General features: G+C 41.2%; 1 long non-coding RNA gene across 4 annotated transcripts in view; it reads right to left on the reverse strand.

Annotated features, from left to right (window-relative positions):
- Positions 1-19,727, reverse strand: part of LOC123568689 (uncharacterized) — a 43,748-nt gene extending 24,021 nt beyond the window's left edge. For 2 of the 4 annotated variants that reach the window (XR_010580999.2, XR_010581000.2), the window contains exons 1-2: positions 19,671-19,727; positions 148-252 (exon numbers count right to left, since the gene is read on the reverse strand). This is a non-coding gene — a long non-coding RNA (uncharacterized lncRNA). The remainder of the gene's footprint in view (positions 1-147; positions 253-19,670) is intronic. The other 2 variants (XR_012423705.1, XR_010580998.2) reach the window with 2 other exon arrangements.
- Positions 19,728-25,163: the final 5,436 nt, after the last annotated feature.

The raw sequence follows: 25,163 nt of genomic DNA on the forward strand, positions 1-25,163 counted from the left end.
GTGAAGCCTGAGATTGCATTTCTAGCAAGCTCCCAGGTGATGCTGATGCCTTAAACAAGGATTTAACTTTTTAAACATCAAGGATATGTATTGCCTGTTTATAAAAAGTCTAGAGATAGGTGATCCCAGAATTGCCTCAGCACTCACCGATGTCTCTACCAGGCTTTGTTTATCTTCTGCTCTGTCACCCTCATCATCACAAGATGGTTGCCAAAGCTCCAAGCTTCATGTCTTCACACATTAGTGTCTCAACTAGGAAGGAAAAGTGCAAGGGCAAAAAAATAATTTTCCCCTTTATCTCTCTTATAATCAGATAGTAAAATCTTTCTCAGAATCCTCCCAGACTCACTTACATCTAGGCCACAACAGGGTCCTATTGCTCATCCCTAGACCAATCCCTGTCAACAGGGGTCAGATTGCCATGACTGGCTTAAACCAATTAGGATTCACTCTCTGGGGCTGGGAACATTTTCAACTGAACAAAAATCAGAATTATCTTAGCAAGAAAGAAGAACAGCTAATATGTAGGCAGCCAACAGTGGCTTCCCAGTTGTGTAGAAACCATCTTCGACCCCACTGCCAAGCCTCTAAACCACTTTGCCCTTCCCTCCAGAGAAGCTTTCAGGCAAAAGGAGAGAGATAGGAGGGCAGACCAGCAAAAATTCAAGATGAAAAACATGTAAGGTTTTAGGGAGCAGAGTGGGCCACATGGGATCATGCACATGACAACATTTCATAGACAGTAAAATGCCCCAGGAATGCGAGCAGTTGTGATGGTAGCAATTAATATCACTCCTAGTCCCATGGAATGTGGGGAACAATGGAAGCAGAAAGAATGTCCTCCCCACAGCCTGTCCCCCAAGCCAGATGACCTCTGTGACTCTGGTGGGAATTTTTCCTGCTTCTAATTCTCTCCCTCTTTGTTGATTGTAACTGCCCTGTGATCAGCTGATGCTGCTGGCAGGGCTGGGTGGGTTGGCATGAGGCTTCTGCCAGAGGAGAAAGAGGCATTTGTTGTGGAGGAAGGATTCTTGTTCCCCAATGGTGAGAAGTCAAAGAGCCAGAGACTGAGGGTACACTGGGGGCACCGTGTCCTCTGCCGAAGGGCAGGACCCTCTGGGCACAGCCCCTGTCGCCCAGGATTTCACACATACTGTTCCTTTCTTCAGAGACCCTCTTCCCACTATGCTGCTCATGGTTGGCATCTGGCTCCTTCCCAGCTTCAATAGAAATTGAGCATTCCTCATCCAGAAATCTAAAATCCAAAGTGTTCCAAAATCTGAAACTTTTTGAGCACTGACATGTTACCTAAAGGAAATGCACATTTGGAGCGTTTCAGATTTCAGACTTTCAGATTTGGAATATTCAACTGGTAAGTAGAGAATACAAATATTATAAAATCTGAAATCTGAAACACTTCTGGTCCCAAGCATTTCAGATAAGGGATACTCAACCTGTATCCCCTCTGTAGAGAGGTCTTCCTTGGCCTCCAAATCAAAAGCAGCCCCTGCCTTTTCCTCCTTCCCCTCCCCTACTTGTTACTCTTTCTGACAGTGGCTAATTTTTCTTCCTCAGCTTATTCACTACAATTCATAATTATTTGCTGGTTTATTGTCAATTAATCTGAAAGTAAAAAGCAGGGACCATTTTCCTCATGATACCACCTCCTCAGCCCAGGGTATGGCCCATAGCATTCACGCAGAAAACATTTGTTCAATGAACGAATGAATACAGTCAAAGCTGTTCTCAGTCTCCAGCGTGGGAGAGCCAGAGTCAACATTTAAATGGGGCAAAGAAATTTTAATGTAGCTTCAAGGGGTGAACTTTCCAACCGTGGTGCTAGACAACCTCTAGAAGGGATGGGCAAAGCACTGTGACCACACATATATCTGACATTCTGGATGAGGTGAGGTGAGGAGGAGGCTCCAATGGTTGATTTCAGGTGTCAACCTGACTGGAAGGAGGGATACCCAGACAGCTGGTAAAGCATTATTTCTGGGTGTGTGTGTGCAGGTGTTTCTGGGAAAGACTGGCATTTGAATCAGTGGACTGAGTAAGGAAGATCCGTCCTCACCCGATGTGGGTAGGCACCATCCAATCCACTAAGGCCTGGGTAGAAAAAAGAGCAGAGGAGGGGCAGACTCTCTCTCCCACTTCTGGAGCTGACATCCTTCTCCTGCACTTGGATGTGAAAACTCCAGTTTTTCTGGCTTTGGAACTCCAGGACTCACATCAACAGCCCCTTGGGTTTTGAGGCTGAGAGTTACACCATCAGTTTTTCCAGCTTGCCGTCTATGTGAGACTTCTCAGCCTCCACAATCACATAAGCCAATTCCCTAATAAGTCCCCTTTCATGTCCCCTGTGTATCTATGCACCTGTGTATCTATCCATCCATTCATCTAGCTAGCTAGCTAGCTAGCCAGTCTCTCTCTCTCTCTCTCCATCCATCTATCCATGCACATCTATGGATCTATCTATCTAATGTATGTCTTTCCATCCATCCATATCTATAATCTATCTTTCTATCTGTCTATTTATCTGTCTGTCTATCTATCTATCTATCTATCTATCTATCTATCTATCTATCTATCTATCTATCTATCTATCTTATCTATCCATCTATCTATCTATCTATCCATCCATCCTATTGCTTCTGCCTCTCTGGAGAGCCCTGACAGGTATAGAGGCCGACTTCACTTCATGGTTAGACAGCTTCCAGAAGGTGCCACTGGCCTAAGGAAGATGTATGATGCTAGTGTCACCCCCAACAGCACCCCCATTTTGAACAGCAGTCATAAATTACCTCATGGTTAGCTCCTCTGGCCCTTGATGTTCCAGCTTCTGCTTCCAGAAACCCCATCAGTTTCGGATGGGTGGGAGGGTTGGGTGGGATCAAGGCTAGGATCCTGGCTCTAGGTCCTGGTTCACCGGGCCATGTGATGAGTGGGAAATTGACTGGAATGCCAAAACCGTGAACCAGAACAGTGAATTCATTCCCCAGCAAGATGGAAGCTTGATGACAGGGCGGAGCAGAGAGAAACACCAATCACTCACACCTGGCTTAAAGTTTTCACTTAGCTGTCCTGGTGGTAGCTTTAAAGAGCTCCTGGTGCATCCTGCCTGGTCCAGAGCAACAGGAATAACCACCCAGGTGAGTGAGGGTACAGGAGCTAAATCAAGCAGCAAGTCTTAGAGAAACAATCAGTTCGCCCTGACCCCTTTCCTGCTCATCTTCACTGGTGTGCAGAGAAATTCATCCAGAAACTTCATGTGATTCTACCATTGCATTGTGATATTAGCCCAGGCCAATAAGCACTGCAGAAAATAAGAGCTAAAGGAAGCTACAAGTAAAAGCACTGTGTGTGTGTGTGTGTGTGTGTGTGTGTGTGTGTGTGTGTGTGTTGGGGTAGAGGTGGGCAGCCTACACAGAGGTAAGTTAAAGGAGCAGAAAGGAAGGAGGACTTGTGCCAGGCAGTTGGATATACAATGGTTGGCTACTTTTGGAGAGCACTGTATTCACTCACTCATTCATTCATCCTTCATTCATTCCATGTGTTCTAAGCACACACTTTTCCCCAGGCACTGTGCTAGCCATTGGGTTTGAACAATGAACGCAGTCCCTGTCCTTGTTGAGCTTGTAGTCTGTAGGGAGACTCAGAAATTAATCAAAGATTTCCAGATTGAAACTGTGGTATGTGCCATGATGAGACGAGAGTGTTTAACAGATGTCGGTCAGAGCAAGCTTTCTCAAAGATGTGGGGACAGAACTGACACTGCAGGAAGAGGAAGAGTAAAGCAAAAAGTATTCTGTGCAGCAGGAACAATATGTGCAAATATTTGGAGGTAGGAAGAAACAGAATGAAAGTCAATGATGACTCTCAATCTCTTTTGTGACCCTGGATGACCCAGGGAAGGCAGGCATAAGCAGAGCCCTCCCAGTGCCCATCCCCCTACTCCACCCCAAGATGAGGGCTGGCTCGGCCCAGCCAGCAGCTGACCAGGAACATGGAAGATTCTGCAGCCTTGGGTCTCCCTGGAGAGTGAGCTTTGAAGGGGCTCCTAGAAATGTGCTGTGCTGGTCTTGCTTCTCCCATACTGTCCTGGGCGTCACAAAAAGATATGCAAAGTCACACTGCTGGCTAGTCGGCAATGTAGAGGGCAAGTTACCTGTCAGCATCTCCCTCCACCCCCACCTTGCTACTAAGGAAGGCACTGTGTGTCTTCTCCAGGATTCCCTGGCCCATGAACCAGGGAGCCAAATGGCTTTTCTTGAACCAGCATTCCAAGATTGCCAGGTGTTTGTTCAAGGCCAGACTTCACACTTCACAGGACTTCATAGGCCATGCTATGGATTTTCTTTTTCTTTATTCTTTTCTCCTCCTCCTTCCCCCTGCTATGTTTTAAATAAACTTTTTAAAAATTGAAGTGTGACTTATAGGATAGGACACAAATCCTAAGCATTCACTTATTTTTCACAAAGTTAGCACACCCTAACATGTTAACACTAAAAGACTCCTGGAATGTTCCCAGCATCATTTGTAACAGCCCTCAAACTGGGGCAATAGAATGATCAGCACTGATCACCACTGATTAGCAATAGAATGAATGAATTAAACACGGTATATTCATACAATGGAATACTATTCAGCAATAAAAAATGAAAAAAACCACAGTCCCATGCAACAAAATGGATGAAGCTTGAAAACATCATACTGCGTGAAATAAACCAGACTCAAAAGGACAAATATTGTATGATTCCACTTACATGAAATACCTAAAATAGACACATTCATAGAGACAGAAAGTAATTCCTATCCTTGGCAGAAAATAGGTTAGAGAGGCTGGGCAGAAAAGGAAGGGGAATTATTGTTTAATGGGCATACGGTTTACTGTTTAGAGAGATGAAAATATTTTGGAAATAGGTAATTGCAACATTCTTACAGTTACTTATTGCACATATGCACTATTTTATTTTATTTTGTGATTATACACCAGGAACTGGAATTGCTGGGTCATGATACTCATACATGTAACTACAGACAATTTTGCCACAAAGTTTTCTAAATTGGTTGTACCAATTTATACTCATGAATATATGATATTATTCCTTATCTATGCCAAACCAACACTTGATGGCCAATGTTTACACATTTACTTAATCTTGTATGTATAGTGATATTTTACCATTATTTTAATTTATGTATCCCTGATGACCAATTGGTTGAGCACATTTTCATGTGTTTATTGGCCATTTGGATATTCTCTTTAGTGAAGTGCATTTTCAAGCTTTTGCCCATTGGAGAAGAAGGGTGTCTGTCTCTTTCTTCCTTCCTTCCTTCTTTTATTTCTTCCTTTCCATTTCTTTCCTTCCCTTCCTTTTCCTCCCTCCCTCCCTCCCTCCCTTCCTTCCTTCCTTCCTTCCTTCCTTCATTTTTTTACATTTCTTTCCTTCCCTCCCTCCCTCCCTCCCTCCCTCCCTTCCTTCCTTCTTTCCTTCCCTCCTTCTTCTTGTCCTTCATCTCTCTCTTCCTTTCTTCTCTCCTACCATTCATTCTTTCATTCTTTCTTCTATTGAAGTTTTAAAAATATTCTGGAAAAGCATTTTTGTTTGATGTAAGTGCATGCATATTGAGAAGTACTTAGTATTAATAATATGCTATTTATTTTAACCTTTTTCTTTATGGTTTATTTTAACCTTTTTCTTTATGGTTAGTTTCTTTTGTGTGTCTCAAGAAATCATCTATATTGGGGTTATGAAGACAGTCTTCTGTGTTACTCTCAAATGCTTTATTGTTTTACATTTCACCTGAAGTCTATCATCCCTCTTGGGTAGGTTTTTGCCTTTAGTGAGAGATTGAAGTCGAGATTCGCTTACCATATACATATCCAGTTGATCTAATACCCTTTATTGAAAAGAATACCTTTTACCCTCTGCACAACAGTGTGTTTTTGCCATAGATCTGTGGGCAATATATATGTCGGTCTTTTTCTGGACTCTACATTCGACTTGGTTATCATGCCACGAATAACAAATTCCTTTAATTACTTTTATAATAAATCGTGATATCTAATCTTTTTCCTCTTCTTCAACTGTGATATTCTTCAAGATTGTCTTAGCTATTCTTAAATCTTTGCATTTTCATGTAAATGTAAGAATCAGCCTGTCTATCTTCACATAAGATATGTTGCTGGGCTTCTAGGGCAATTCAAGGAAAATTGACAAACTTATACAATTGAGTCTTCCAGTAAGAGAACATGTCACATTCCCCCATTACTTAGTTTTTCTATGTTTTTCCTCAGTAATGTTTTATAGTTTTCTTTGTATTTGTTTCACTTATTTCAAGTGATTTGATAGCTTTAATACCACTGTAATGGCATCTTTCTTGAATTTCATTTCCTAACTGCTCTCTCCTGTTAAATAGAAAGGCCAAGACCTTGCTAAAATTACTTATCAATTCCGGTAACTTATTTGCATATGCTTTTGGATATTATGCCTAGCAATCATGTCATTTGTAAATAGTGACAGTTTTCTTTCTTTTCAATCTGTATCCTTTTTATTTTTTCATGGCATTATTGCACCTGCTGGTATATGTAATACAATGCTGAGGAAAAAATGATAGCAGATATTCTGGTCTCATTACTAATCTCAGGAGGAAGCTTTCAATATTTCACCATTAAGTTGAATTTTGGAAGAGAGCCTTTATCAGAAAAGAAAGTTCCCTTCCATTCCTAGTTTCCTAAGAGCTTCTTGTTTTTATTTTTTTTAATCATGAACAGTTGTGAAATTTGTCAAATGCTTTTTCAGCAAAAATTGAGATGATTATATAATATATCCACTTTATTATATGAATATAATAGCTATGTTGTTTGATTTTCTAATATTAAAACATTCTTGAATTTCCAGAATAAACCCTGCATGACCATGATTTATTATTCTTTATATAAATATATTTCTGAATTGAAATTTTTAATCTTTATTAGAGCTGCATCTATCTACATGAGAGATATTACTCTGTAATTTTCTTTTCTTGTAATATCCTTGTCAAATCTGACATCAAATTTATGCTGGACTCATAAAATGATTGAGATACGTCTCCTCTTTTTTTTTTTTTTTTGAAAGAACTTATTTAAGATTGGCAGAGTTTGTTTTTCTAAAATTTTTAAATAATTTACCAGTGAAGTCATTCGGGCCCAGAGTTTTGTTTGCAGAAAGTTTAAAATAATTAATTTTAGCAGTAAGTAACAGTTCAGATTTTCTATTTTTTAATGTCAGTTTTGGTAAATTGTGCTTTTTTCTAGGAATTTGTCCATTTCATCTAGATTTTTAAATTTTTTAGTTAAAGTCATTCATAACCTCATCTTATTGTCTTTGTAATATCTATAGAGTTTGTAGTGATTACTCCTTTTTCATTTCTGATATAGGTTATTTATTCTCCTACTTTCCTGATCCATCCAGCTAGAGCTTTATAAATTTTCTTAGATTTTTCAAAGACCCAAAGTTTGGCTTTATTTATTTTTTATTGTACATTTGTTTTCTATTTATTGATTTCTGCTTTTTATTTTTTTCCTTTAAACTTCCTTGAGATTAATTATTATTCCTTTTTTTGAGGTTTCTGAAAAGGATACTTAAGTAATTGACATTCAACCTTTCTTTTCTACTACATGCATTTAACATTATAAATTTATCTCTTCAGATTTCTAACCGTTAATGTCCTGGCTGCCTTGAGTGGTCTCTTATACTCCACATAGGCATCTTATAATTTTATCCAGGTTTATACTTCTTACTGGGAGTGTTAGCCTAATACATAATAATCTATCAGAACCAAAAGCATATTATGGATTTTTAAAAAACATAATCATAATGGGAAAGAACTGAAATGTTTTAGGTAGTAGATGTTCTAATACTGTTTTTAACTTAATAGACTTTATTCTACAAAATATGACCACTGGAGACTTTTAGCAAAATGATCACATCTGCATTTAAGTGAACATTTATTGAATAACTACTATGTTAGGAGGCAGGGTAGCAGAGTAATTAGGTACAGACTAGGTATAGTGAAATTAAACTGCCTGGGGTTTAACACTAGCTCTGATACTTACTAGCTATGTAATGTTGGACAAATTATTTGAATTTTTTGAGCTTTCTAATTTGTAAAATAAGAATAATAATAATAGCTACCTCATAAGGTTATTGTGGGAGAGTGAACGAGATAATGTCTACCACATCTTGGACAATGCCTAGAATATAGTAACAATAGCTAGCACTTACTGATTTCTTAATTATTATTAATTGTATTCAAGAGAGAAAATGGGATTCGGAGAGGTAAAGTAACTTGACCAAGGTCACACAGCTTATAAATGATAGTGCTAAGATTTGAATACAGGTCTAGATGTCTCTAAATCCAATGGCTTAGTGTGAATTAATGTAAGATGAGTTGGTGGAAGAGAAAACCTAGCAGGTTGGCTCCTGCAATACTCCAAGAATAAAGCCACAGGGACTTCAATCTGAGTAGTGACAGTGCAAAAAGGAAAGGAAGAAAAAGATCTGAGAGAAATGACAAAGGACGCACGGGACTTGATGACTAATTTTTGGGATGAGAGGATGGAAAAGGAGAGTGAGGAGTCAGAGCTGAATCATAGTGTTAAGCCTGAGTGACTAGAAGGTTGATGAAACAATAGACAGAAATAGGAGAACCGAGAGGGGGAGTGAGTTTTGGAGGGAGGTATTATGCTCAGTTTTAGCCATTTAGAGATGAAGTCGTCAGTTACAGATGAAAAATTGGAGCTCTTGATAGAGGGCAGGGCTGTAGAGGTCATCCCTGGAGAAGAGGCAGTTAAGGCTTTAACAGTAGATATGATCCCCAAGTGAGAGAATGAAGGGACAGGAATGAGCCCCAAGGATGGAACTTTGGGACTGAGCCAATGTTTATTTATAGATGTTCTAGAAGGGAATAAATAGACATGTAGATAAAGGAACTGGTGGATGTAATCTACTCAGATTTTCAATAAGCCTTTTGGAATGGTTCCATTTCAAACACTATAAGAAATCAGGGCATGATGAGTACAGGAGGAAAGTGTTTTTGTCAGGAGTAAGGAATGGGCTCAGAAACAGAAAATAAAGGATAAGGATAAACGGATGGCCACTTCTCCAGGGAGATAAGCATAAGGGATCAGTGATAGGTCTTTACCTATGATCTTGATAAGGGCATTTCCAATAAAATCTCCATGTTTGCAGTTGACATTAAATTATTTCCAGAAGTAAAGTACCAAGCCGAAGAGATTAGACTACAGTAAACCCTTAGAAATCTGTGTGGACAGGCAAAACCCAACAGTACTGCTGGGTTCTCAACTCCTTCAGTCTCCCTCTCCCCATAACCGAGGCCTGAACAGTCATCTCAGTCCTGCTTTTAGGGCCAATTCCATCTGTAATCTGAGGAGCTTTAAGGAGTTCTAGTTCAACCTCCTGGGCCTCAGTATCAAGTCAGCCCTCTTTGTGAGATCCAGTGGCCATCTTGGGCCCCAACTCTGGTATCTGGGTTAGCAATTGCTTATTAAGCACCCTGGTGTGTGTTGGGTGCCATATAAGTGCTAGTATAGTCTCAGTCCTCGAGGAGGTCACAATTGAGAGTCCTTGCCTTTATTAGCTTCTGGAACAAAATTCCTCATAGGGCAAGGAAACTACCTTGCTCTTTCTAGTTGTTGTAGAGACAGTTAGTGCTTATATATAATACATATATATAATACACACACACACACACACACACACACACACATATATACGGATGCTCCTTTACATCTGCCAGTCTCTCTCGATGAGTCGGGGCCCTGTGATTAGCTTTCATAAATACACTGTGAGCTGAAGGAAAGGTTTTCACTTCTGAGTCAAGACCGTTATGTGTGCGCTATCTCCTAATTCCTCTGCAAGCTTTGAAAAGGATCGTCCCACCCTCACTGGACTCCGTGATAGAGAAATAAACCTTCATTGTGTTTAAGCTACCAAGTTTGGGAGCTTCTGTCCATCCCACAGCCAAGCCCAGCCTTTCTATACCAACTAACACACTATTCTGCCCCAGGGACTGCAGTCCTGTCCCAAAAGTTCAGCTTACTGATTGGGCCACTGCCACCTGCTGTTGTCTTCAAATATCACCTTTTCTGAGGGCTACCATCTTTCTCGCTTCTATTCAGGAAACCCTCTCAAGGTCTTCTGGGTTTATTGGCTGTGCAGGCTTCCCTAAAATGGATACTGGGTCCCGCCAAGCAGCCTTGTCCAATTCAAATTTCTGCAATGATGGAAAAAACCTATATCTGCACTATCTAATATAGTAGCCACATGTGGTTATTGAGGATTTGACAAGTGGCTAATGGAAATGAAAAATTGAATGTTTAATTTAACTTAATTTTAGTTAGCTTAAATTTAAGTAGCCGCTGGCATCTACCATGGACCTACCTGTGGGTAGTACAGCAAAAGTATCCCCAGAGCAGTGCCCGCCCCAGGGCTCCACTGTGCTTTCCCTTAACGTGCTCTGACACATTCTTGCTGATGGCTAATGCTTCCAAGTGCAACCAACTCACAAGAGTGGTTAAAAAAAGTGACGGGTCTGTTTTAAGATAGGCAATGTTTAGGAATAAAAATTCTAGACATTTAAATAAATGGAAAGATTTGGAGCCAATTCCAGCAAAGCAACTTCGATTCATCAAAGATTATTTTTGAGCTCAGTGTCTGCTTGCTATAGTCTGAAGGATCAGCAAAATAGTGGGTACCTGAAACCATACAAAGAATTAGTGTTCCCTTAACCTTAGCTTCCCTTAAACTTAAAAATTGTATGATAATTCAGATTTTTTTTTTCTTTTTACGGGAGAAAACACAAGGAAGGGGAGAAGTTCCACTAAAAAGAAACCTGGAGGGAGGAGGAAAAAACTGCCACTTGAGGAAAACCTTAAATATTTCAAAATTCCTACAACCTAAATCCATATAGAAAAAAAAAAAAAAAAAAAAAAAAAAACCCCACCCTAAATGAGGTTACCACAATGTTCCTTTACCAAATCCTGAAATAAGACACCGAAAGGAGCGAATAAAACTCTAGTGTGTGGTTTTCAGAGGTGGAAAGGAACCTTGGAGATTAGGGATCCTTTAATTGCTGTGTACATGGACCCACACAAGCTAGTTTTTAAAGGGGCTTCATATACAGACACAGTCCATTTCATTGACATACAAAGACAGGGCACAAGGCTTTGCAAGAAATCAAGGGAATAAAACTGGAATCTCAGGTGCTGAAATTTTTTTATCCCACAGGGCAGAATATTCTCTTTCCCATTTGCTCCCCTCTGTCCTGCTCTCTGCTTTCAGACTTACTTTTTCTCTGTATACTGCATGGTTTTCCCACAACATAGACTTATGTTTTCTGACCTTGGCTTTGACTTCCAACTCAATTCCATGCCTTTCATGTTCCCTTCATCATCTGAGTCAGTGTCTCAGTATCCAAGTCCCACATTTCTGGGAAGAGACTCTGATTGACTCAACTGGAGTGAAGTGACCCTCTCTGTTCCCATCAGTTTCGGTCAGGGTGAGCAGCATCTCAAGGCACAGAGAGCTGCTCCAAAGAGTCACGGGTTGGCTGCTTCTCTAGGAAGAGTGTTCAGTGAGAAGGCAATGATGATCACATCTACCTTCCCCTTACTTTACACAGGAAGAAACCAAAGCCAAGGGCATTTCAGTGGTTTACCTAAGGTCTTAATTCCTGTGACTTTTCCCACAGACACTCTTTGATACTCGTGTAATAATAACAAGAGTTATCACCTATTGAGTATTTACCATGTGCCATCACTGCTTTTAGAGGTGCTTACAAATATTATCACATAGGATACTCGTACACATTTTAGGAGTATATATTTTAGGACTTAGGTATCCTTATTCTCATATGCATTTTAGGAATTAGGTATCTTTATTCTCTCCCTTTTGCTAATAAGGAAATTGAAGTTCAGTGAAGTAAAGTAATTAGACCAAAGTCAAATATTTAGTGTGTAGGAGAGCCAGGTTTCAACTATAATATTTCTAAATCTTAACTACGATACGAGATTCCTTCCTACTACACATAATGGATAATAATTTATGGAATTTATCATCTCAGAAGATGATAGCAGAAAATATGAATGTATTTGGATAACTGTTGAATTACAGAACAGCTAATAGACTAGGACTACCAAGGGGCTCCACATAAGGTGAAAGACCCTGTCCATCATCGATTTTCAACGTTCAGCAAAGCACATATAAGGATATAATGCATATTTATTAGTGGGGGGAAACAGAAGGAAAGATGGGTACCAGGGAGGATAGCTATGCCTTCTAATAATATGTCCCTTAAGGTGTCTGTTACTGGCAGATAGATTTCCAGGCTGGGCGAAACCTGTCTGGAAATGTTAAGTTTCCTTTTAGGGGGAATTTGATGTGCAGCTGGGGAAACGGAAAAATAAGCAACAACCATCAAACACTGTGGAAGTGCAGTACTGGAGACGTGCTCCAGGTATTCAGAAAGCCCTGAGGACGTTTACCACAGTGGGTTCATCCAGCCAATGGCATGGTGGGGTAAGACTTTACACTCCAGGTAGGAGGATCAGTGTGAGCAAAGGCGGAGACACAGGTAGTGGCAGAAGGTATATGGAAAGTGGAACAGAGGTGGCCGCAAGCAGTTCCATGTCACTGAGAATGACGTTTAGAGGAGGCCACGGTGGGAGGTGAGTGTCAAGGGGTTGGCAGGGGGAGATCATGCAGGGCCCTTTACAACATGCTAAACAGCTTGGATTTTATCCAAGTGATTAAAGCAGGAGAATAACAGGGTTAGATTCGTGTTTTAATAATAGATCTTCCTGCTCTGAGGAGGAATGATTTGATGAGCAAAGGCCTAGGGGCAGAGAGAACCTATTGGGAATTCAGGCAAGAAATGATGAGGGTCCAAACTGGGGCAGAAGTTCCAGGGAGGAATGGAAGGAAGAATTTTGAGAAATTCTTAATAGGTACATTGGCAGGACTAATAACTGATAACAAATAGAGGCAAGGGAAAGGAGGCGACAGGTTGCAGGAGCTTCTGACTTGGAGCCTGCATGGATGGGAGAGCCAGTCACTGAGAGAGGAAAGCAAGGAGGGGCACGTTTGGGAGAGAAAACGTGGAGTCCTTACTTGAAGTGTTGGGGAGCCTAGGAGGCTGGCAGGAGAAGATGTCTAGAAGGACGTTCAGGAGGGAGGCTTGACTCGAGGATGCTGATTTGGGACTTACCTGTAAGAGTTTGAGCAGGTGAGATCACCATTCAAGAGCATATAAAGTGAGGGCCCAGGACTGAACTTTAGAGAAGAGGTTGGGAAAAGGATCAAAAGAAGACAGATGCGGAACAACCAAGCAATAAAAGGCTAACAAGCAAAGAGGTGCGAAGAACAGAGTTTCACCAAGGCTAGAGAGACCAACCAGCCAAGTGCATTAGAAAGACCCAGTGAGGTAAGAACTAAGTTCATTCATTAAACTTGGCAATTAGAAAGTCATTGGTAATCATATTGACTCTAGTATCCAAGAATTAGTGAATCACGGGCAGGCTTCTCTGGATTAAGAAGATAGTGGAGGTCTTTAGAGTCAAAGGAAGGGAAGACTACCCTCACCCAGATTAACATTACGGCCTTGACATGCAGATGTCCAAGAGGAGCCAAGTAGAAAGTGGTTAGTTAGAAATGATAAATATAAATGTACCAGTGATTCTGCAGAGAGCACTTTCTCTAGAGCAGTGAAACAGAAATCAGATAACAAGTGGGAAAAGTTTGCTGGTGGTGAGGACATAGAGGCTTTGTGAGTTGACTGGTAATTTGAGACAGAAAAGCATGAGAAAGAATGAAAGACGAAGGGAAGGTAGGGTCAAGGCAGAGGTCTTTTGTTTGCCTCTTGAGTTTTTGCTTTGCTTTACCTTCCAGCAGGCATAACCTGAATATCTTGGCAGACACACAGGAAAGAAAAAGTGGAGACAGGAAATATTGTGGGGAGTGTGTCTGATGAAACCATCTCACAGGCAACAAGAGAAGGAATGGTGAGCACAGCTAAGGATGTTTAGCCATGAAAGTTAGAAGAACTGCTCTTTTTAGACAAGACAAAAGCATGAAAATAGAGATGGGAATGCATAAAAACAGAAGAGATGGGCCTAGACATGGTGGCCACAGCCTTCTTAGTAAAGAAGGAGGTGAAGAACCTCTACTTTGGGGCAGGTATGTGAGTCTGGAGACTTGAGGTTGGCAATGACGTCAAGAGAGATGCGTGAAGGAGCCCTCGCAAGGTGAGTAAAAGCATCTGCTAAGCCAGAGGGCAGACTCACTTGAAATTAGACTGCAGTTAGTAGTAGCATCAAAGGCTACAGAAAAGTCAACTCAAACAAGCAAATAAGACTTAGCGATCAAGAGAGACTGATCAAAATTCCTACACAAGATTGCAGGTACAAACAAACGGAGAAAAAGTAAAAGGTCCATTTACAGATGACATGAAGAGCTTAACACTTTCACAGACATTTGACCCTCTTCCCTCCCTGCCCCTCCACCAAAAAGCTCTATGGTGGTGATTGCAGGTCATTTTAGGGAAGGGGTTGCGGTGATAAAGGGAGTCAAGGTTTCTGCCCTTCAGACAACACAGGTCAACTTTGGTAGTCATTCTCTGCTCCAAAGCTGAAAATGGCTGCATTGGCAGCTTTAGCCTGCCTGCCCTAAAACTGCCAATTCAATTCATTAAACATTATTGGGCACCTTCAAGGTGTCAGCACTAAGCTTGTTAGGGATGGTGGGGAGAACACAACAAATGAGATGCTCTCCTTTGCTTTACGGTTTGGAGCAAGGACTTATAATCCAGTGCTCAGCCTCCTCCCAGAGGGGTCCCCAGGGCCCATTTTTAGTTACATCTACAGCCAGCCAATAAACACTAAACCTTCCCCAGACAGCATCAGGGACAAGGGAGGGGCTTTTCTTCCTCTAGAACTGCCTCATAGGACCAGCCCACATAATAATAGTCCTTCATTTTACTGACTGCTTAAAATATCAGAAGACACATCTACGAAGTGGATGAATCTGCTAATAATAAAGAAATACCCATGTCAGGCAGAGAAGCTGCCAAAAATAAATCAGCGAGTACAACCCACAGAGCTAGTTATGGTGAAGACTCTGAACCTTATGGCCATCTCTCTCTGGAAGCCTCTATGTGCCTCGTGTACAGGCAAATAGGTTTCCAAGTGTTCTTACCACACAAACCATCTATGTCATTAGCTTTTCTTGTTACCCCAAAGTTTCCACGATTATCTCACACAAGAGTGAATCAGATACAAAAGCACATTCAAAAATATATGCATACTTGTCAGTATTGATATTTAATTACCATGATAGCTTATGTTCAAAATGCTTAGTGAAGAGTGAGTATTTCCATGCTAACTCTGGAGGACTGGCTGCATCTTGGCCCCAGCTTTGTCTTCTCTAGCACATTCAAATAATGGCTACAAGCCATTCATTCCACCTTCTTGGTCTAAATCCTGCCCTTCCTCCAGAACCCACCTTTACCATGAAGTCTCCAATTATCTGAGTCTAGCTCACATCAACTCTGTCTGTCCACCTGGTGTAACATGTATACAGTTAGTATCTAATTGTGTGATGTTTTCTTTTTTTCATTTACCTGAATTTTAGAACTCTAAACCAACTCAACTTCTGAAAGGCAAAAATTATTTCTTTGTCCCCCCCATGGGTTACGACTTAATGCTTCTCTTGTGTCACTCATTTGCTTGAACATCAATTATTCTGGGTATTGGGAATACAATGGTGAACCAAAAAAATCCTGCCCTCATGGAGATTAATGTGAGGGAAAAGCAAGGAAATATACTATTCTTAATGAAATGCATTAAGTATCAAGATAAGGAAGTGCTGGGTGCTCTGGGAGCATTGATGACTGGCACCCAATCCAGTCTTAGTTTGTGTGGTCAACACGGGGTAGTGATGGTGGGACCTCATGTAGGATGTGGTATCTGGGCTGAGTCCTAGAAGGGGAATAGGAATCATCCAATATCTGTGGTAGTGGGCGAGGGCAGGGGAGTCCCATGGGAAGGAGAATTTTTAGTGTTCAAAAATCAAGTTGGTCCATTCTGGGAGACATATGTGATTTTGTGCAGGGGAAAAGTGAAAAGGAGAGTGATAGAAAAGGCTTTGAGGAGCTGACAGTCTGATCCAAGAGATGAGACAGACCAGAATACAAGAAATGTGATATGAGCAGACTGGACAGGCACCTAACCTAGTTTGAGGAATGGAGGGTTAGGGAAGGTTTCTCCAGGAGATAACATCTCAGCTGAAACATCAAGGATGGGTAGTGTTTAACCAGGAAAGAAGACAAGGAAGGGCATTCCAGGCAGAGGGGGCTGCACGGTCAAGATCCTGGAGAGTCTGTGAGCTGCAAGGGATATAGCATTATCAGGATGTTTTTTTTCTTTTAGTCCCTGCTGATACATTTAAATCTTTCGCCTTTCTCTAGCTTTGTTAACTTCAGCTCCACAGCCAAACCACTTCAATATCTTTCTACTGGAGACAGGAAGAAAAACCAGGAGAATGGTAAACAAAGAAAAAGTCTCCCTGGGAGGTGTGTTGGACCCCGGGAGTTGGGAGGAATTCTAGTGAAGGGAGGTTATCCATTGGCTACTGAATTTTGCTCTCAGAGCAAAAGCCCCTGTATTAGTAAAAGCAAGAGTCTTTCTTGCTTGGTGATACCTACCCTGGGTATTAGCAGCAATTAACCCCTTTAAACCCTCACCTTTATACTATGAGCTTCTTGAGGGAGGGGGCCATGATTTTTATTTTTTATGCTCAGTGCCTGACATATCACCTTGTATTATGTTATATAGGCAGCTAATAAGTGTTGAATGACTGATTAACTGAGCTCCTGGTTCCTATAAGATTCTGTCTCTTGGTGAGTATTAGCCAGGATGCCTCTTATCCAAACAACAATAACAACAACAACAAAAACCCCTAAGAGATCTATTCACCAAGTAATGCTTGCTTCTTTCAGTCTAACCAGGCCTCTTGGTAAGTCAATGGTGGCTACCAAATGATCCATCTTCTTTCTACGATTATATGGGACAGGTAGAACACAGACAATGATGATTTATATGGCCTCATATTTTTTACTTTCACCAGTATCTATTGATATTCCTTTTTTTCCCTTCTGGTAACTTGAAAGCGATATATTTTTAATTTTTAGTGATTACCTAACTTTTTTTTAACAGGCATGTTTAGTTATACATTTTAAAACATATCTAAGTTATTTAATATTTCTACTCTCTTTCTAAACATGTATAGGACAGTAAAATGTTTAACAACTTACTAAACACACCCCTTCTTGCATCTTGTTATTGTCATCTAAAGCAGGGCTGGGCAAAACAAAATCCTCCAGCCAAATCTGGCTGACAATCTGTTTTTATAAATAAAGTTGTATTGAAACACAGTCACATCCACTCATTTATGTATTGTCAATGGTTGTTTTCACTCTACAATGGCAGAGTTAAGCAGTTGTGACAGAAACTATATGACCAAAAGCCTAACATATTTACTGTTTGGCCCTCTACAGAAAAAGGTCACAGACTTTGTCTATAGATTTGATTTTACCCTTTTTCAGTACAAAACAGTGTTTCATTTTAAAATAGTTAATGGTTAATTAGATTAATTGCCATATTATTTTTTATTGCGCTTACTATCTTTTCTAGTTTTCTAGATCTTCTCTCTAGATTCTTCTCCTTTTATCTTTAATAATTTCTGTATTATTACAGAAATAATGGTTGGTACATTCTTTTAGCTTTTACTTAAAGAATGATAGTTTAGCTGGTTATAAAATTTTAAGTTGATGGTCAATTTGCCTTAGCACTTTGAAGATATTATTCCATTGTTTTTCTTTCTCTATAATTAGTAACAAGACAACTGTTGTTAGTTTAATTTTGTTCCTTGTTGAATAGAATCCTATTTTCCTATTTTCCAATAGCCTTATTATTTTTCTTCATCTTTCATGTTCTGTATTTAACTATAATTTAACTTAAATTGATAAGAGTGTGTTTATCTTTATTCTGTTGTGGTTAAAATTTAACTTTGTCTAAGTGTGTGTTTATCTTTATTCTGCTCAGTACTCAAAATGCATTTTCAATTGGAGGATTCATGTCTTTCTTTAATTCTGGGGGGAACAAATCTCAACAAATTTGTTCTAGAGGGGAACAAATTCCTTCTCTAGCATTATCTCCATTCTTCATTTATAAGATTCTTAAGTTCTTTTTTGTAGCCTGCCCTTCTTTTTCCACTTCTGCCTATTTTATTTCATAACATTTGTTCATTCTTTTATCTGTGAAGATCCTAAGCATATTTCTTTTTAAAGCTTTGTTAGATCCATGTAATTAGTTTAATTTGCAGTTAATTTATGTTCCGATTGTTTATTTTGATTGGTTATTTTTCTTCTTATTAGAATCATTCACATATTTTAAAGTTTTATTTTCCAGGGATCATTTTTTAGTGGGAAGTTTCTGTTTTGTTTTGTGTTTTACTTTTCTCCTTTGCTATCTAGTAGTTTACTGTTTTCCCCAACTTTCTCTCCTGGGACCCAAGTACAGAACCAGGGTTGAATAATAATATTGCTGGCTCTGTAGCTCTGTAGTGATACTGAGGATATTGCAGATCCAGACATGAAGTCAGTGGGTGGCATGATGCTGTACCTGCTTACAAGGCTATGTCCATTTTCTTCCAGCTCCTTAGTCCACCGTTTCCTATTAAATGTGCTCCTAGAGCAGTAGCATCAGTTCCCTGGAAACTAGTTGGAAATGCAAATATTTATTCTGGACCCACTGAATCATACACTCTGGAGAGAGAGTCCGGCAATTTGTATCTTAACAGAATCACCTCCTGGTGATTCTGATGCATGCTCAGGTTTGATAGGCACTGCAACCATCCCACAAGCAACTAACCAATGATTGCTTTTTTAGCCTCTTTGCATCAAGGGGAACATTCATCCAAGTCAGCCCCGTAATTCAAATAGTGAAACTCATCTGGTCCCCCACCTCCATAGTGTCAGTTTCCAGCCCCAGAATCAGCAACCTCCTTGTGTTTTCTTCTGGTTCTGGTCCACAGAAATGTTTATCTTATTTTTAAGCCAATTGACTTCTTGTTGGCTTCTTCTTTTCGCATATTTGTAATTTCTATAGTTAAGGTAAAAGGCGTGCGCTCAAACTTGAAGTAACAGAGACATCCTTAAAGAAGTTCACAAGCATAATCCACACTCACCTCTTGGGTTCTTTAGCCACAATATTACTATATCTGTTATATGCCATCTGATTGAATAACCAAAATATTAACCACCTTCGTATACCACATACATTTCAACTATGCTTTGTGACCTAGGGTATGCAGCTTGACCCTTACGAACCCCAGGTAATTCATTTGTATAAGGACAACAATGATAACTACATGAAAGCTTTCATGCGAGCATTAAATCCAGTAATACATGTGAAATAACCCAGCATAGTGTCTGGCTCATATATTGGTTCTCAAGGGTTGTTAATCTCCTCCCTTTCTGAATCTAGAACTTGCGTTAAGTTAAATTTAACATTGTTAAGATTTAGACAACCCAGTTTCCAGCTCACTTACCAATTTGCTTCTTATCCAAACTCCTTTCATCACAATTGCAGTTCACCAGAACGTAATGATATTCTAAAATAGAAATGTTAAGAGGCTCCTCCCAAGCTATAAATAGTGGGGCCCCATCCCCGTCCCTCCAGTGGCTGATGGATTGGGGTGGTTAGCAATACCACTCTACACAGCCTCATAAGTGACGAATGCTAACAGCCGGGGTCTCGAAATAGAAATTGGCTCCATGTGAATCCCCCAGATTAGGCAAAGAATAGCAATAACAATAATAACAGGAATAATATGGATAATAATAATAAAGTTAATGTGTGCCAGGCACTCTTAAAAGCACTTTTGTTATTTCATTTTTCATAAGAGCCTGTACAGTAGATACTATTATTATCCCCATTTTATAGATAAGGACATCTGTTAGAGAAAAGTTAAGTCACCAGCAAAGGGTCACCCAGCTAATGAGTTACAGAGCTGAATTTGAACCAGGCCGTGTGACAAGGCAGTTAACCCACAGGGAATCCAAAGAATGAGGAATAATATCCCCCTTGGTCACTGATCTAGGTCTAACCCCCTTCATTTTGCAGCTCTGATTATTCACAACCATCAGATCACATTTTCATTCAGTATCAGAAATTAGATGTTACTCAGGCTCTGTTTCCATCAAAAAATTGCAGCATTTCTCCAGGAAACAGGGAAGAACAGTTCCCTCAGGCAAAATCAGTGACTCCTCAGGACTCTTCCCTGATGGAAATGTGTGGCTGTCTTGATGAACGTCTCTCGAAGCCACTGGCTGCCTGTCCGTGCATATTTTAGACCTCTTTGTTCCTTTCTGTCTGCTGTGGGTCTGTCTCCACCTAGCCTTCTTTTGGACTGACTCTGTCTGTTTCTGGCAGTCTCCTCTTTTTTCTTTAGCAAAATTGCTTTCATAATGCAGCCACAACTTCCTACCCGCGGCGGAACCACGTATTTTGAAAGGAACATGAGTTTACAGATAAAGAATGCTTTACTTTCACCAAGTTTTGATTTCTTCCCCCTCAGGCACTTTTGTCACAGATGAACTTTTTGTCCACATTGCTGACAAGGGTCATTGAGCCTGGCTTATGGGGTCAGGATTGGGATGGCAGGAGCTGCACTGGGTGTTGGGGTCACTAGCAACTCTGGGTTCCACACCAGACATTAGTGTTTCCAGCTGGGATAATTTCATCTTGCATTGACTCAAAAATTGCTGTGATTTTGGTCTATAAACAGCTCGGAGAATGGGTTAGGGAAGAAAAAGCAGAGGCCTTTGATTCCAGTGTTTAGAGAAGTTTCAGGCTTCCACACCTGGGAGGAGGCAGAAAAATGAAAGGAAGATCACTCTGCACTTGGGCATAAATGAAGCCAGCTGATACCCACTCACTAGCTGTAACATCATCCCCTCCTTTTCCAAAGCGCTAATTCATTAAAACTAATGAGGCCCCGATGCTGCCTAAGCTGAATGCTGATCAGACTCCCGGCATGCACCTGCCATCGTGCTGGCTCTTAGTCCTCCCATGCCCAGAGTGGGGAGTGACAGAGGCTCTGGGGCCTCTAGGGCAACTCAGAGAACTGGCGTGGACTCGACAGAGCTGGCACTTGATTTGCATACAATGACATGCCGCCTGGTTCATGTTGAAATGCACAGACGGACTTACCCTCGTTCTGCAATGGACCTACTTCCGGCCGGGCCCAGTTGTCCTGTCTGTTGAGCAGTCATCTGAGAACAGCTTTCCTACACTGTGGCACAGGTGCATTTCCAAAAGTCACCCGCACTTCCTGCCTCATCACAGGTGGAAGGGAGGAGTGCTACTAGGGAGGAGTGGACTAGGGAGGTGGCAATTCATGTTTCATCATCCTCAGAAGAGTGGAATTCCCATTGTGACCCTGTTAGAAAAGAGGGCATGAAGACTGGCGCAAGGTGAGAAAAAGGGAGAGGTGAGATATACCAGATCCTCCTTTGTGTGGCAGCTTATCTCCTTCACCCCATAAGTGTTTACTGAGCACCTACAATGGACTAAGAAATGCTCTAGGCGCTACAGAAATGTGTCAAGGGAGACAGCAGTGTCCCTTGTTCTCTCAGAGCTTACTCTCCTGGGTGAGACAGACAATTTAAGCAGTAAAATAAAATGAAATTAAATAAGTTAGGGACATATACTGAGAGTGATGGGAGTGGGCAGTGCATGGAGAACAGCATCAGTCTGAGTGGTCGGGGAAGGCTTATCTGAGCTGACATTAGAGCCATGACTGGCAGAATCAGAAGTTTAGGTTTGCAGGAAGTGAATACGTAGAGTGGGGGCAAGCCCTCAGGACTGAATACGCCTCTCCTTTTGAGCAAGGGGGAGGGTGGGCAGTAGGCAGGGGTCAGAACAGGTAGGTTTACTAGGCCATGGTAAGGAGCTTTTTATTCTTCATTTGCCACATCTGCAAGGATGAAATCTTACAGCACATGGGATATGCATTCTAAATTCTCCTAGGACATCCTCCAGGGTCTCGCCTAATATGTTCTACTGTGGATAAAGTCAGGCCTTCCTGGTCTGTCCGCTTTTACTAGCCTCAGAGTCAGCACAGCTTCGATCCAGACATAGACCCTAAAATGCCAGGAGAGTATAGTCCCCTCAAATCCTGGGGACCATTAATAGCAACATCTGCCACCACCGGCCTCCAGTGTGGAAGAAGGGAAGTCTCTGCTTGGCAGCCAGTTCCCCTGACGAACTTCCCTATTTTGAGGCAAGGATCTCCAGCTCCTTTCACCAGAATTTTGAAACAGATCTTGCAGAGGACCAGGGTTTCACTCAGCAAAGGTTAAAAGGGGACCTAGGAGTCTCCAAAGATGCCAGGCATGTCCCTGAATTTGCCTCCTGTCAGGTCAGCAGACAACAAACAAGAAAATCATGGGGTTCGATCCCTTTGGCTTTGGTCACAGCCCGTCCCCTCGTCCCTCTTCCTTCCATTTCTCCTAAGAGTCTGGCTTCTTCTGAATCTGCCCCACCTCCTTCAGTCAGCTCCTAAAGGTTTTTGATTCTGTGTCCATAACAATGTTGGTGTCTATCCTATTTTTTTCAATTCAGTTACAACTATCCAAGTTCAGGCTCTAGTTGATTGTCTCCTGACTAGTTTTCTTCACACTTACAATTGTTCTCTGCCTCCAGCCATAAACGCTTCATACCTGTGCTCCTTGGTGGATCTTCCTCAAACACAGATCTAATCATGTTACCTGCCCACTTAGGAAACCACGGAAGATTCCTCAATGTCCATGTTAAAGGATAAAAATCAAGATTCCTTGGCATGGACTTTTTTTAACTTAATTTTATTTTTTTAGGGATGGGGTCTCATTCTGTCACCCAGGCTGGAGTGCAACTGCATGATCACAGCTCACTGCAGCCTCCAACTCCTGAGCTCACACATTCCTCCTCCCTCAGCCTCCTCAGTAGCTGAGACTACAGGTGCAACCCACCACACCTGGCTAATTTTTAGGTTTTTTTTTTTTTTTGTATAGTCAGGGACTCACTATGTTGCCCAGGCTGGTCTTAAATCCTTGGGCTCATGCAATCCTCCCATCTCAGTCTCCCACAGTGCTGGGATTATAGGCGTGAGCCACCACACCCAGCCCTGGTTTTTAAATCTGATCCCCCTCTCGTTTCTACCCTCACACCCAATCCTTGCTACAGCCATATGCCTACTCATTCCTTAAGTTCTAGCTAGAGTACGAGGTCCTCCATGTTTTGAGTGCTCTGGAAGTGGAATTGGTCTCAGCGATGTGCACATCCCTAGTGCATAATGTGGTGACTGGGAGCCGCAGCTGTGGATTAGACCCAGCTCGCCCATGAACTTGTTGTGTGACCATGAGCAAATAATTAAGCCTCTATGACTCAGTGTTTCCTTTTCTGTAAAATGGGACCATAATTTCATCCTCATAGAATGGTAGTTAAGCATTAAATAAAATAATCCATATAAAGAAGAACACCTTGCACATGATATGTGTTCAATAAAAATCTGTGAGTCAACAAATATTTATTCGGTGCCTACAATTTTCTGGCACAGAGTTGTATAAGACAGGCAGCATCCCTCATGGAACTTACAATAAACATGTGAACAAATAAATCAATTAGATAAGTTTAGGTACTGACGAGAAAGGATAAAATAAGGATCTATGGTAGGTAGTGCCTTTAGCCATGGGATTTGAGAAAGGCTACGCTGTGGAATAACATTTTAGTTACTTTTATTACCTCTATCATAGTGCTTAATATAGTCAGCCTATGTTGATTCTGTTTAATTGGCCACAAATCGATTTCCCAAAAGACAATGCATTGATGTGGACAAATTGATGGCCTCCCCTCATATTAGAGGTTGTGGCAGAGAGATCCAGTCACTCACCTCATATCTGTTCTTCTGCCTTCAACTATATTAACAGAGCCCAGGTTTTATTTGGGGTGTCAGAGGGGCACTTTTCCCAGCTTGCCTTGTAGATAGGAAAGTCCGTGTAATACTACTTTTGCCAATGATATGTAAGAGGAAGTTCTAGTGTAAGACCTCCAGGAGAGCTCCCTAAAAGAGAAGGGGTGGATACAGCCGCCACGTGCTTTTGCCCTTTGCTTTTCCCTGTTTCCAGCCTAGGAGACAGATGTAATGCTGGAGGTACAACAGCCATCTTGGGTCCACAAGGCAACAACATTATCCTATTCTGAACGAAAACACAGAAGGATTCTGGGTTCCTGAAGACATCTTGGAGTCACTCTACTAGCCCTGGACTCACTCCTTATTTCAGAATAAAAATTAAACCCCTAATTTGTCATTGAAAGCAATTCCAAATACAGAGGTATTTTTGCATCAATCGATTCTTCCCACTTACCTAGGCCTGCCCAAGGAGCAGGTCATACTACACTTTGGTTATTTTTATAGGACTCACTTTGCTTTGCATGATTCTTTCCCCATAACATATGTTTAAGAAATGCTTGCTTATTTATTTTTGCTGTTGTTGTTGTTGTCATTGAGACAGAGTCTCATTATGTCAGGCTGGAATGCACTGGCATGATCTCAGCTCACTGCAACTTCTGCCTCCCAGGTCCAACTGATTCTCCTGCCTCAGTCTCCTGAACAGCTGGGACTACAGGTGCCCACCACTGCACCTGGCTAGTTTTTGTATTTTTAGTAGAGACGGGGTTTTGCCATGTTGGCCAGGCTGATCTCGAACTCCTGGCCTCAAGTGATCCCCTTGCCTCAGCTTCCCAAAGTGTTGGGATCACAGGCGTGAGCCACTATGCCTGACCTGTTTGTTGAATTTTAATGACAAGTACTTATGCTTGGATTTTTCATAAAATCCTCAAAAAGTCTGGACCTTTTTCATCATCTTTCACTCACAGGATTGTGGCCTGATGTTCTCACGTCAGGGATAAGGGGTTACTAATATCCTTTCTGGCTGAAAACCCCAGTTCCATGTAGATGCCCTTCTTTCCACGGTCACCGGAACCCCAAGTTTATCGTTTA

Source organism: Macaca fascicularis, chromosome 14 (genome assembly GCF_037993035.2).
Source record: "Macaca fascicularis isolate 582-1 chromosome 14, T2T-MFA8v1.1".
Classification (NCBI taxonomy): Eukaryota; Metazoa; Chordata; class Mammalia; order Primates; family Cercopithecidae; genus Macaca; species Macaca fascicularis.